The following is a 14394-nucleotide window of genomic DNA, read 5'->3' as shown; positions in this document are numbered from 1 at the left end:
ACACACAGAAACATAACAAACATTCTCAAAACAAAATAATAGAAAATAAAGCTTTGATGAACTAACAGTGCTCAAAATAGCTCATAAAAATTCAGATATTACAAATAATATTAATTCTGTATTTGATATAACAAACTAAATATCCAAAGGATAGCAAAAATGGCACATTGGATTCGGTCATCACAACCCCTCTTCCCGTGGTCCACAGCGAGGTAACAGGTGCTGAGAGCTATTCAGAGCTTTGTGAAAACTATTTGGTCTCTGGGAGTGATCATGACTGAATGAGATACAAAACAAAGCAATAGAAGTGGCAATTCCAAATGCAGCAAGTGATTACATGGAGTGACTTATTTACTAAAACCAGAGACAAGAAACTTGAAAACTCCACTTATTCACTCAACAAGTATTGACACCTCCTACATGCCAGGCATTGAAAAAGGCACTGAAGACATGATGGCAAACAAGGCAGACTCAGTTCATGTCCTCAAGGAGTTCTCGTGACCTTGTGGTGTGTGGGTATAAAGTGAGCTCCTGTAGACTTGCCCTGCCTGGTATGGTACCCACTGACCACGTGTGGCTATTGAACATGTAAAATGTGGCTAGTAATGATTGAGATCATTATATACTATACTAAACTATAAGCTTAAGATGTACATTGGATTTCACAAATTTACTAAAAAAAAAAATATATATATATATAAACTATCTCAGTAATTTTTATATCAATTACAAGTTAAAATAATATTTATGCATTGAATTAAATAAATATATATGTATACATAAAATATATTATTAAAATTACTTTCATCTGTTTCCTTTCATGTGGCTTACATGTGTGGCTTGCATTGTATTTTTACTGGACAGTGCTCTAGACTAGGGACTTCTCATTTCTATGTCTTTTGTGCCAAAGATGGTGCCTGTCACATAGTTTACTCCACACCCATCAGGAAGCAGTAAAAGCAGAGAGAGAGGGACCAGCCGGGGCTGTGTAACAAAGTAAAGGAGAGTTGTTATCAAAATTTCTCTCTAAACACTGCTTGGAAGTAGACAGTGGTGATCTACCACTAAAATATATATATATAAAATAATTGTTTCTTCTCAATTTTCAGAGGGGGAAAGTCAAATAAAAGAATTTTCTTTAACTACTTTGTTTTTGTTTTATTTATTTATTTATTTATTTATTGGCTGTGTTGGGTCTTCGTTGCTGCACGCAGGCTTTCTCTAGTTGTGGCGAGCATGGGCTACTCTTCCCTGTGGTGCGCGGACTTCTCATTGCAGTGGCTTCTCTTATTGCAGAGCACGGGCTCTAGGCACATGGACTTCAGTAGTTGTGGCACGTGGCCTCAGTAGTTGTGGCTCGCAGGCTCTAGAGTGCAGGCTCAGTAGTTGTGGTGCACGAAATTAGTTGCTCTGCGGCATGTGGGATCTTCCTGGACCAGGGCTCAAACCCGTGTCCCCTGCATTGGCAGGCGGATTCCTAACCACTGCACCACCAGGGAAGTCCCATTAGTATATTTTGTTCATGAATTTTTCTTAAATCTCTGTTACCAGTTGTTGCTTTTGTGCTATAAAATAAATAAGAAGTTAGTGTGATCAGTGGAAAAAACTGAAAAAGAGCCTCCATCCAGCAAACACTGAGAGCTTCCCTGGAAAACAGTTTTCCAGATTCCTTTGCAATTTATTTCCAAACTTCTTTCAAGTCCAGTTTACTTTTGGCTTCTGATCTTTAGTATCATGTCTTGTTTGGGATCCTCTTCTGCCCTTTGGACAGAAGTCAATATTTGCCTTTGCTAGCTTTGATGTTTGTTGCTACTAAAGATATTGGTTCTGTCCTTTTCTGGACTTGGGCAGGAGGAATCATAGCTCAGTTTTAGCCTCTTAGCCTTCCCAGCTAATTCTAAATTGTACCCACAGAAACAAGGTGTTAGACTGAGGAGACATTATTGCTTTCCACAGGATGAATCATTCCTAAGGAAAAATCATCAGCTTCCATAGTCCACTTGATACCACAGATGACCTTGTCATACTCCCTATAAGAAGAGGAACATTTTTCTGCCCCAAAATCCATAGCGGTGGGAGCTTTGGGAAGTTATTGAGAATCTAAAAAGTTACCTGTTCTTCAGATTACTTGTCAGGAGAGTGGGATGCTGAGAAAGAAGATGTACATGATGCAGAATGCATAGAATAAGAACTGTAAGAAATATCAGTTCCCTTGTTTTTCTTAAATTCAACTTAATTTGATTCTCTACTCCAACCCACCAGGTTGGCAGACTATTCAATCTCAAGCATTATTGGGGTCTCCTCTCCGTCCCAGGTTTGCACCACAGTATGGGATCTAAAGATACAGGGAAGGTCTTCTAATCGCCAGTCTATATGAGGACCACTGAAGTCTCAGAGCTCAAGTTTATTGTAGTTTAATGTGCCACTCATGGAGTCTGGGAACTCTTTCTAAAGCTGAGAACCTTCACAATACAGTTTCTACCTCCTTATGCACTCATCATAGTCCTAACTTCTAAGTCCTTGTCTCCTCTTTAGGGACAGGCACAGAGCAGTGTATGGTATACAGATGCCCACTGGTCTGGGGACACACAAATCTTTCTCCTTTTCCACTTTCAGGGGAATCTCTTTTCATTTCCTGGCCCTCAAAAACCTTCATCATCTCACCTCTTTCTCTGGGGCACGATATTTTTAAATACTCACAGTATTTTATAAACGACAGAAGGCATTATTGACTTCAGGCTCTGGCTCCTACCTGACACAGGAGGCAAGATGCGGTACAACAAGTAGGAAAAAAAAGAAAATTAAAATTTTAACCAATTAACCTGGGACCAACACTGTGAAAACCACAGATTTAAATAATGGCGCCTTTGTTTTTTAACCTGTCTCTAGTAACCAGTATTGGACGTGGCTCAATAAATATAGATTATGTAAATGAGTTAATGAATGAAGAGTATTCAGTTAGATTTATATCGGCCCCACCTTTCCCAAGGTCTGCCAAATTTAAGTTATCTCCGTCACTTTCTCAGGCTGCCCATCTAAATTTGTCTATCAACATGGCTACTATCTCAACAGCAAACAAACAGACCTCGTAGTCATGGTCTGAACCTTCAATGGTACATGCATCAGACAAGCAGAATGCAATCCAGGACATTTCAAACATCTTTTAATCAAACAAAAAGTCAGTGCACCTATTTTCTTTACCCTTCTGTATGAGGAATTTTGATGGCAAGACTGTTCATTTCCCTACCAATTCTAATGTGAAAAGAGTCTGCAAATTTCTGCTCGTCCCACGAAGCCTGCAAAATCAGCTTCCATTTGAAGAAAAATAAATGCAAAGATAAGACAGAGTGGGGGTGAGACCCTGGTGCCTTCAACACATCTCCATGTTGACAGAACTCAATTTTTTGCTTCACCCACTAAAAAAAGTATTTGTATCCATTTCTAGCCTTCTCTCCTTTGATCCTCTTCAGCTGAGAAGCCCTTCCCTATATTTCCCATACAGCTCTATGGCTTACGTGACTGCCTAAAGGGCACCGTGGGTTTTCACATGGCAAGTGTGACAAATTTCTAGAGCACAGTGAAGACGATGAGGTAATGTAGAGTCCCATTCCGTCGGAGTCATTTATTTGGTTTTCATATAAGGAGCAGCCACTTGCTAAACAGAAACATTATCCTCCACGACTTCATGTTTCCACAGAAAGGTCGTCCCACTAAAGTAACACCCCTGGCCTCCTTCCCTACCCTTTTACTCACTCCTTCCCAGCAGAGAAATGATTTATGCAACTGAGGAACGTGGGAGAAGAGACAGGACAACTCCGTTCCTTAATAACTATTGGGTTAGCCCTGCCTCTGTGATGGGGATTGGAGAAGCTGTCTTGGACCAAAGACTCTGTGGTTGAGTGAGTACGTCTGTCTAATCCTAGAGTTCAGTATTAGGAAGCAACATCTTCCAGCCTGGCTGTGGGGTCCCTTAACAGTCCAACACTACTGTGTCATGTTCACTGTGAGCTATTGGGAATACAAATACCCATAACAAATAATCATGGTCCCTTCACTCAAGAAACTCATGGCTCATAGGAGAGACCAGGCACATAAACAATTACAATGTAAAGTGGTAAGGAGTGACTGAGAAAAGCACTGGGTACTAGGGGAACACAGAAAAAGACATCTCGTCCAACTTGAGGGGTTCAAAGAAAGCTCAAGAAGCAAGCTGAGTCTTCAATGAGAATTAAAATTTAGCATCAAGGCAATAAATAGCAACAAAAACTACCATTTATTGACAATGCGCCATGTTCTAGGCACATGCTTTACATGAATTATCTCATTTAATCCTCATGACAATCTACGAAGTAGATTATTACTCCCATCTGAACACGGAGGACACTGAGACTCAAAAAGTACATTATGTTTTTCCAGCTCATACATCTTGTCAGTGATGAGGCATATGCACTTTTTTTTTTTGGTACTTAAATCAGGATTCAGCAAAATTTTTCTGTAAAGGGACCGATAGCAAATATTTTAGACTTTGCAGATACTCTCAACTCTGCTGGAATAGTGTGAAAACAGCCAGAGAACCTGCATAAATCAGTGAGCATCGCTGTGTTTCAATTAAGCTTTATTTATGGACACGGAAATTGGAGTTTTATATAATTTTTCTGTGGCACTAAAATCAATTCTTCTTCTTATTCTGAATTCTTTCAGGTATTTAAAAATGTAAAAGCCATTCTTAGCCATAAAAATACAGGCCATATTCAAACAGGTGCTAGGCCAGATTTGGCCCTTGGACCGTCCATTGCCAATCCCCGCTTTAAATCATTTTCTACCAGACTTCCTCTCTGATGCTTGCTTGCAGTTTTCCTTCTCCTTTGTGATGGTGGGGACCTTTGTTGGTTTTAGTTGATTTTTATTAAAGTGTGAGTTACTGGATTTTCTTTGATGTCTTCTAAGGTAGAAAATAATTTCTCACCTTCCCAAAGTGCCCCATAGCTGAAAGTAAGCATGTCACGGCTGGGACTTCCCTGGTGGTGCAGTGGATAAGACTCTGTGCTGCCAACGCCGGGGGCCCAGGTTCGATCTCTGATCAGGGAACTAGATCCCACGTGCATGCCGCAACTAAGAGTTCACGTGCCACAACTAAGGAGCCCGCCTGCCACCACTAAGACCTGGTGCAACCAAATAAATAAATAAAAATATTTTTTTAAAAGTCATGACTGATGCTGGCGCCAGTTAGAACCCATCACAGTCTCTCTGCCCTGATGTGACTCTGAAACACTTGGCAGAACTTTACTTCTTGCTCTTCCAGCCCATTTTGTTTCTACCTTGTTATTCCCAGGCACATTCCTCTGAGTCAATAAGTTCATTCCTTTATAAGTCCAGACGGGGAGACTGATAATAAGCAAAGTGATGACTTCAGAAAATGGCCCTTCATGGAGGTGTTGGGTGAGCCCTAAAACATTCCTTCCATTTTCCAAAGAGGAGAAGTTAAAGGCTCTAGTAGACAAGGTGGTATGGAAGCCTCCTTGTAGGAAAGGCCCAAATAAAGTAAAATTGTCAAAGTTCAAGTCTGACACTTGTGATAATGGTGAGGGGGTAGAACCTACTTTCTGAGCGCTTCCATTCTTTCTTAGAGGCTGTTGTGCCTGCTCAGCCCCTCTTACCTATCTGCACACTTAGGTGCCCAGGGTCCTCAAAACGCCCCTTGCTCAACTACTCAGATCAAAGCCATTGGCAGAATGGCCTTTGGTATTTCGAAACTATAATGATGAGAACTCCATTTTTTTCCGACACCCAGGAATGGATCCTTTTTGGCAGAACTGCTAGTCGCTTATCCTAAAGTCCATTCTCCCTTTCTTTCTTAGTAATAGAACCCAAAATTGTTACCCAGGCAAATGACTGTCTAGAAAAAAGATGAATTTTCCTAGCTTCCTTACAGCCATTTGTGAAGAAATGACTATGTTCTGAACAATGATATACAAGGCAAACTGTATTCAGTAGCTTTCAAGAAGCATACTTAGGTATCTGGTGTGCACCCCTGCTCTCCCTTCTTATTGTCTCTTTCTTCTTGAAATAAAGATGCTATGCCTGTTGCTCCAGTAGCCACTTTGAAAATGACTATGAAAGCCACACACAAGGGATGCTGGGTGGAGAGCTGAAAGGAGCGTGCGTCCCTAATTTCATTTGGTCATCAAATTAGTTCTGGACTACCTCTGGATTTTTTATACATGGGCAAAAAATAAATCTTTATCTTACTTAAGCAACCACTTTATTGGGTTACTATTATACACAGCTGACCACACACACACACACACGCCCCTCCCCGAAGTCTAACAATCATCATTTGTTACAATTGATACAATCATCATGTTAGCCAAACTCATACAGGCAGAAATATTGAATCTCTGACTTTTTGAGGAAGTTCAAATCATGGACCACCAAGTACTTAGCGGTGAGTAAAGATGATCAGGGGCACCTCTGAGACAGTTACGGCAACTTCCTGGCTCCCACTCGTCAGATCAGTTCTCAGCTCAGCTATGAACTTCACGGTTTTCCATCTTACATAGGGACACAGAGTAGGATAGAGGTCAAGAGCAGAAACCCATGACCCACCCATACCTGCTCAACCTCTTACTAACCGTGTGTCCAAAAGTAGGTTAACCTCTTTAAGCTTCAGGTCCTCATCACTAAAATAGTAACTACTTCATAGGATTATTGTAAGGCTTAATGAGTTAATGTAGGCTAAACAGTGTCTGAAACAAAGAGGTGCTGTCTGTGTGCTGTTATTATAAATATTATCATCATTAGTATCTTTGATGCTTTGGACTTGATGCTGATAGCACTTGATCTTCCTAGTATAGAGTTACTATTTTATCCTTTGTAAGTTCATTTAAAATATTGTTTAGGGCTTCCCTGGTGGCGCAGTGGTTGAGAGTCCGCCTGCCGATGCAGGGGACACGGGTTTGTGCCCCTGTCTGGGAAGATCCCACATGCCGCGGAGCAGCTGGGCCCGTGAGCCATGGCCGCTGAGCCTGCGCGTCCGGAGCCTGTGCTCCACAACGGGAGAGGCCACAACAGTGAGAGGCCCGCGTACTGAAAAAAAAAATTGTTTAATTATAAAAGAAATAAACGTTCTCTATTAAAAACAGTTAAACTGCACATAAGTCAATAAAGTAAAACTCAAAATGTTCCTTAACATGTTGGTTTCACTATGATTCCTAGGGTCAATCATTATTTTTTTAATTTATTTATTTTATTTATTTTTATTTTTTGCTGCGTTGGGTCTTCATTGCTGCGCGTGGGCTTTCTCTAGTGGCGGCGAGCGGGGGATACTCTTCCTTGAGGTGCGCGGGCTTCTCATTGCGGTAGCTTCTCTTGTTGCAGAGCACGGGCCCTAGGCACATGGGTTTCAGTAGCTGCAGCATGCAGGCTCAGTAGTTGTGGCTCACAGGCTCAGTAGTTGCAGTGCATGTGCTTAGTTGCTCCACGGCATGTGGGATCTTCCCACACCAGGGCTTGAACCAACGTCCCCTGCAATGGCAGATGGATTCTTAACCACTGTGCCACCAGGGAAGCCCTCAATCATTATTAACGGTTGTACATGTATCCTTTTGGATATGTTCCATGCATGGAAAAATATACATAGACATATGTAGAGAGAGAAAGAGAGACACATATGTAGAGAGAGAAAGAGAGACACATATGGATATGCATATCCTATTGTTTTATACAAAAAGCTCCTACTATAGCTACTATTCTATTATTTGCTTTTTTGACAATATTATTATTTTATTGAGATGTAACTGACATATAACATTGTATTCACTTTAGGTGTACAACATAATGATTTGATACATGAATATATTGTGAAATGATTATTACCATGATAACTTTAGTTAATATCCACCACTACACATAGTTACAAATTTATTTTCTTCTGATGAGAACTTTAAAGATCTACTTTCTTAGCAGCTTTCAAATATACAATACTCCATATTGTACATAACATCCCCAGGACTTTGTCTTAAAACTGGAAGTTCGTACCTTTTGACTTAATATGATCTTGACATCCTTAAAAATGTTTGCATTGTATTCCCTATTCATGGACAAATATGTTGTTTCCAGTTTTTTACTATTATAAAAAACACAGTACCTTTGTGCATTTGTGTGAGTATATCTGTCAAAAAATTCCTGAAAAGAAAGAGCTGGGTCAAAGTCCACAAGCATCATAAGTAGTGCTGAAAAGCTCTCCAAAAATTTTGTTTCAATGTATAGCCCACTGATAGGGAAAGGAGTTCAATCTCCCTACACTGTCTTTAAGATTATTATCAAATGTCTTAGATCTTTGCCAGCCTGAGAGATTAAAAACATAATGCTTTATTGTTTAATTTTTATTGTTAGTGGAGCTGAGAAGCTTCTGCTAAAGTTATCATTTATCTGTTTTTTCTTTAAAAAAAATTTTTTAATGTGATGTTTTTTGTTTATGTCATTCCAGTATTTGAATCTTGCCGTTTCCTCGAGGACTCTGGCTCCGTGTGCCTTGGGTCACCATGCATAGGGACTCCTGCTGTAATTCAATCTCTTTCTGACTTCTGACACCAGCCTCTCAGCTGGCATCTTGGCCTGAGTGCCTTGGTTCCAACTGCCCTCGTACGTAGATGGGAGAGGGGCTCTGGTGGGCAGGTTTGGACACACTCATCCAAAAGGGTTAAGTGACAGAATGAAAAACTATAGCCCTTCTTTCCTAAGTCATATCTCCTCTGTGAGTCAGAGGAATAGGTTGTATAACCTTAGGCCTCTCCAAGCTGGTGTGAATCCTCACCCAGAGTCCAAGATCTCCAACAGCACCACATTTCCTAGTGAGAAACCATTACTCTTAAGTGAAGACTTTGCAGAAAGCCCAACAAGCTCTACCATCCTACTGTCATGCTATGTCAGAGTTGAATCCCTTTAGGAATGGTTGAGAGGGGCAGGGTCCTCCAGGCAATAAGGTTTCCCCAGCCCGGGGCCGTCTTTAGCTCACAAGGTTGACTCTGGCTAATACATTTCTTAGAGCTCCTGGAAGCACCTCTCAGAAGCAACTGAAGCCTCAGAATACAAAGGAAATACTAGAGAAAGTGGAGTCTACGAAACCAAGCTCTGGCTTTGCAAAGTGCATCTGTGGGCCATAATTTTGGTAGGTACACCATTTGAAGAACTTGTTTGTAAGAACCTATGCAAAGCCCGGTGTTGTGAGGCAAGCATGTATAAAACCCTCCAGAGGCCTCTTATAGGCTCCTTCACTGTCCCTAAGAAACAGCATGGTTCAACCCACTCTGCCTTATTCAGGGAAGCTCCTTCCCTCTTCTCCCACGGATGCTGCAAAATCTTGCTTTTCATCCCCTTCAGAGAATACCTGAACTCAGGAAGCTGGGGCACTTGGCAAAAGCAACAAAGTCCCCTTTAGAACAAAGAGGCACAGCTGTAAATGCAGTTCTGAGAACATGCCATACTAACCCACAGCGCTCTCCAGCGAGGAAAACCACTGACCTCTGAGACAGACCGTGCATCACTTAGTTTGAACCAATCACCCACTTATTACTCATGCTTTTCCAACCCCCCTGTGCCCTCCTCAAACCACTGGGTCTGCACCAGTCCTGCTCTCCGTTTCTTTCAAGTTCCAACACAACACTTACTGTTCTGACCCTGTCCTTCTCTGAGGGTGCCCACCTTCCACATTTTCCTGGACACTGAAGGGTTCGGTCCCTATCGCGATGGGCTCCTTTGTGTTCACAGAGTCAGAACGGCACGGTGAAACTCTCCAGGACTTTGACATCCGGCAGAGGTGCAGCTGAATCCCAGCTCTGGCATTTGCCACCTATGACCTTGGGCAAGGTACATAATAGTTTCCTCCGTTGTCGGGTGGATAATCACAGTTGCCCTGGAAAGTTGTTCCAATGATTAAATCAGATAATTATGTAAAGTGCTTAGCTCTGTGCTTGATTCATGCTATGAGATCTAAATATTATTCTTAGCTTGACCTCTCTTTTTTGGTAGTTTCACATAATCCTTTTCTTTCAAATCCAAATTGTCTATCCTTTGAGATCACAAACCAAGTCCTATGTTTTTTTTAAACCCCATAAAAGTGTCTAGCCCAGGCTGTTTATGGATTAGTCAATAACTGTTTCTGAAATTATTGGAATATTTAGACAATATTATGGTAAAAGGTGAGAAAGATGGGAATCACGTGTAAGAGTTGATGGCCTCAACAGAACTGGTACAGTGCTGTACAGAGCATGATTCTCCAGATACTGAAGAAAAATGCTCAAGTTTGACTCAGAAAAGCTGAGTTATAATAACCTTGGCAACCTTGGTAAAGTCACACAACCTTGGGTTCTCGTCAGAAAATAATGCTTAACAAAACCTGCCTACCTTTCTGGGACATGTTGAGGTTCAACTGCCACCATCTATATGAAAACATTTTCAAACAGTAAAATATAGTATAAAAATGAAAGAGCTGAGAATGGCTGGGTAAATTAGACTCCTTAAGATTACCTAGGAAAGGAAGAAAGAGGTAGGCTGTTTCTCCTGGAAACTGCCCAGTGTCTGAACATTGTTAGGATTTGTAGCCTTGAAATGTGTACATAATCTGATCCTCCCCTGGATGACAGAGGGTCAGGCTGTACTTCCCAAGACTGCTCAGAACCAGATCTGCTAGCCCCTTCCACTCTGCTCCTGTGCCCAAGTTAACCCTGCAGTGGCTAAAAGCTAATTTCTAAAATATTAGGAGACTTTATGGGGAGCAAAATCCAGGTACTTACCCAGAAATGTTCTCTGGGTTGACTCCATTTACAAAGAATGTACAGTGCAGAGAATTCTGAGACTCCTATAGATTCAAATAAACCCCCAATTTATCTCTATACAAGTCCCATTTTTAGCACTTTTTGGGTCAGGTTGGTTTCTTTTCATTTGCTTTTGCTGCAAGCTTGTGGAAGTGTTTGCTTCTTGACAAGTAGGAGTTGGGAAAGAGGTGGAAAGTTACAATCTGATAGCCACACCATGCCTTTTGGGCGAGAACCTAATAGAAAAACATCGAGTCTGGTGTTGAACCATACAGTAGAAAACAGAAGGTCTAGCATCCTATTTCTGTCACTAGTTTGGACAGTGGTATAGGCTGAAGGCGCATACCATGAAGCAGAAGAAAGTCCAACTGGCTAGTTGCCATAAAACCTATCTTGTAGCATTACACTTACTGTATGAGCAGGGATGGGACCTCCTTGGAGCTCAGAGGTTTCATTCTATGCTGTGAGAACATGAGATTGTAACAGATTATGTACTGAAGACTGAAGACAGACCAAACGTATGCCAACTTCCCAGAGACTGATATAAACATCCAGAGCTCCAATTCGGTTATGTATAGTGGGAGGTACCAAGTCATGACCCAAAGTTCAAATCCAGCCTGCAGCAGTCTTTGTTTTGCTTGTCATTTATTTTATTTCTGGGGCTAAATAATATTTTATGCAAATTTGAGCCAAAGGTTTTTCCAGCTTTACTGTGGTATAACTGGCGTATAACACTGGGCAAGTTTAAGATGTAAAACATGATAATTTGATATACATTTATATTGTGAAATGATTACCACAGTTAGGTTAGTTAGCACATCCATCACTTCACAGAGTTATCTCTTTTTTTTAATGGTAAGAACTTTAAAGACCTACTCTCTTAGCAGCTTTCAAGTATGCAATACAGTATTGTTAACTACAGTCACATACTATACATTAGATCCCCAGAACTTATTCATCTTATGTCTGAAAGTTTCTACGTTTAACCTCCTTCACTTATTCTTCCCCACCCATCTGGCATCCACCAATCTACCCTCTGTTTCTATGAGTTTGGTTTTTTTAGATTCTACATGTAAATGAAATCATAGAATATCTTTCTTTCTCTGTCTGGCTTATTTTACTTAGCATCATGCTTTCAATGTCCATTCATGTTGTTGCAAATGGCAGGATTTCTTCTTTTTTATGGCTGAATAATATTCCATTACACATATAACTCACATTTTCTTTTTCCAGTCATCCATTGATGGACATTTAGGTTGCTTGTGTATCTTGGCTATCGTGAATAATGCTGCAATGAACATGGGGGTGCAGATATCTCTTCAAGATAGTGATTTCATTTCCTTTGGATATATATTCAGAAGTGGGATTTCTGTATTATGTGATAGTTCTATATTTAATTTTTTTTTTTTTTTTTTTTTTTTTTTTTGCGGTACTCGGGCCTCTCACTGTTGTGGCCTCTCCCGTTGCAGGGCAACAGGCTCCGGACGCCCAGGCTCAGCGGCCATAGCTCACGGGCGCAGCTGCTCCGCGGCATGTGGGATCTTCCTGGACCGGGGCACGAACCCGTGTCCCCTGCATCGGCAGGCGGACTCTCAACCACTGTGCCACCAGGGAAGCCCTATATTTAATTTTTTGAGGAACCTCCATACTGTTTTCCATTGTGGGTGCACCAATTTATATTCCCACCAACAGTGCACAGCATTCCCTTTTCTCCACATCCTCGCCAGAACTTGTTAGGTCTTGTCTTTTTTTTTTTTTTCGGTACGCGGGCCTCTCACTGTTGTGGCCTCTCCTGTTGCGGAGCACAGGCTCCGGACGCACAGGCTCAGCGGCCACGGCTCATGCGCCCAGCCGCTCCACGGCATGTGGGATCTTCCCGGACCGGGGCACGAACACGTGTCCCCTGCATCGCCAGGTGAACTCTCAACCACTGCGCCACCAGGGAAGCCCCAGGTCTTGTCTTTTTGATAACAGCCATTCTAACAGGTTGAGCCAAATTTAGAAAGTCATTTAAAAGTATATTTCTTGATTGTTTTGGCAAATCAGAGCATCTGGCTCCTATGCTTTTCCCAAATGACAGCAATCACTGCCTGTTCCTGAACAACACTGGCTCTTGACAGGGAGCTTGTGCTCTCCAGGTTTGCGTATCTCTCACCTCTGATTATTATCCAACACGGGGATCATTATCATGGTGTTTGCAGAGAAATATCTCATCTATACTTATGTCTCTATCAAAATTTGGAAAATTTAATAGAAAACTAGAGGACAGAGTATTTTAAGAAAACTGAAAGAGGACATATTTCCTTTTGGGGGTAAAGAATAAACATCCTCATCAAATACATATATATATATATATATATATATATATATATTTATCTATCATCATCATCCTATGGTCATAAGCTTCTCTCTTCCCCAAGGTAAAATCACTTTAGCCTTGAAAAACTTGCAGAGCTTACTGATTATAATTGACTTTTTGTGACAGAATCTAAGTTCACTCTAAGTTGATTCTTTTGGGGAAAACAAAATTCTCTCTTAAAAGGAAAAAAAAAAAAGAAGATAGAAGAAGGAAAGAAAGAAATCCCCAACCAGCCTGAAACACATTTTTCAGTCACTTGATTTTCTGGTAAGAAAATAAATGGCAATAAAGTGTTTTGCATTGGTGAAAAAAATAAGACTGCCTTGCTCTGACTGTAACCTACAGCTGCCTTTACTTGGGGGCATTGGTGCTGGTGACATTGAAAAGAATAGCCATAGTTTTTTTAGCCTTTCAGAAAGCCAGTGAGACAGAGTTTAAAACATACCAGTGTTAGGGCTGCCAAAGACTCATTCTTTGGAAGAGAGGTTGATCCTCTTGTGGGTTTCCCTTTCAGAATGATTGTAAAGGCCCTCACTCAGAGGACCGCAGATGTAAAATCTGAGTTTCTATCAACTGAAGCTTAAAATATAGTGAAGGTGGCAGGGTGACCCAGTGGAAAGGGGACAGGATGTGGAGTTTGTCAAGCCTCAGTCTGAATTTCAACTCTTCCACCCAAAATTAATGTGACCTAGAATGGGCTTATTTCTCTGTGTTTCAATTCCCTATTTATGAAACATGGATAACTTCTGCTTCACAGAGAAAACATAAATTCACCCATTGTAGGCACATTCAAGTGTTGATTCTGATTCTTTTGTTTGTTTCCTTTATGTATAATAATGTTAGCTAACATGGACTGAAATGTTTACTATCTGCCAGACCGATGCCCCTTCACCTACATTCCAGTTTTCTCCTGCTTTTAAAGTTGCTCTAGTCCCTTTCCTAAATTGGAATACACTAGAGCAGGAGTCGTTCTTTTTTTCTGTAAAGGACCAGGTTAGAAATATTTTTATATTTTTGACCATCTCTACTGTCAAAGGGTTCAAAGGTCAAAGGGCTCTATCGTTTGTCAGATTATTCAAACCTGCTATTGTAGTATGAAAACAGCCACAGATAATATATAAACAAATGTCTGTGGCTGTGTTACGATAAAAGTTTATTTACAAAAAAAACAAAGAGCTGGACCAGGGACCATAGTTTGCTGCATCAGAACCCCCTTGATAA

Source organism: Globicephala melas, chromosome 17 (assembly GCF_963455315.2).
Source record: "Globicephala melas chromosome 17, mGloMel1.2, whole genome shotgun sequence".
In the NCBI taxonomy this organism is placed as follows: domain Eukaryota; kingdom Metazoa; phylum Chordata; class Mammalia; order Artiodactyla; family Delphinidae; genus Globicephala; species Globicephala melas.
This window is presented reverse-complemented; position numbering follows the sequence as displayed.